The following is a 715-nucleotide window of genomic DNA, read 5'->3' on the forward strand; positions in this document are numbered from 1 at the left end:
TTTCTCCATGGCTGCTTGTATGATGAGCTGTTTAGCCAACTGTTTTAAAGCAGGATCTGTTTTAAAAATATATATTCTATATAACAAATGAATGCAAACTTAATAAATAAAGAAATAAATTTAATTGGTAGAAACAAATCCAAGTATGATAATTGTTCATTAACGTTACATATATATAATAGGAATCGTAATAAACATGACGTGTAATTTTTAAAAATGTGTTCACTTTAATTGTAAAAAAGAATATTAAAAAATAAAACCTGATGAAGTAAAGTGTCCATACAACTCTGGCGATACTTGTACAGAAACAAGTTTTCCGTTGCCCAAAGTAACATTAATATTGGTGGATCTATAATTTAAAAAAAAAAACATCAAATCAACTGAACATGTTTTTAACGTAGCAATTAAAAAAGAAATATCTTTTTAAACGAAACATGCATTCGCTGTCCTTTTATCTCATGCCATGGCATAAGTTGAAACCCTGTAACTCACTGCTACCTTACTTTATGAATTAATTATCGTTTTGACATTACGAAGAATACATATTTTATACATATAGTTGATTTTATTCAATTAACATCCGATTATAATATCAGTTTTAAAAAATCTTTCAATAATTTTACTAACCTGTCATCTTCCGCCATCTTGTTTTCCAGTGTCTTCTGCCCGCTGGGTGGAAGAGGCAGAAGATCTACTGGAAGTAATTTTTGACAAA

The 715-nt window shown here is 28.8% G+C and overlaps 1 long non-coding RNA gene across 1 annotated transcript; it reads right to left on the reverse strand.

Moving 5' to 3' along the window:
• Positions 1-715, reverse strand: LOC133199949 (uncharacterized). Its single transcript, XR_009722868.1, has 3 exons — positions 628-715; positions 261-349; positions 1-56 (listed from the first exon to the last, which is right to left on the reverse strand). It is a non-coding gene; the product is annotated as an uncharacterized LOC133199949 (long non-coding RNA).

Source organism: Saccostrea echinata, unplaced genomic scaffold, assembly GCF_033153115.1.
Source record: "Saccostrea echinata isolate AGI-Se365-2 ecotype Australia unplaced genomic scaffold, CSIRO_AGI_Sech_v1 ptg000001l, whole genome shotgun sequence".
Taxonomy (NCBI): domain Eukaryota; kingdom Metazoa; phylum Mollusca; class Bivalvia; order Ostreida; family Ostreidae; genus Saccostrea; species Saccostrea echinata.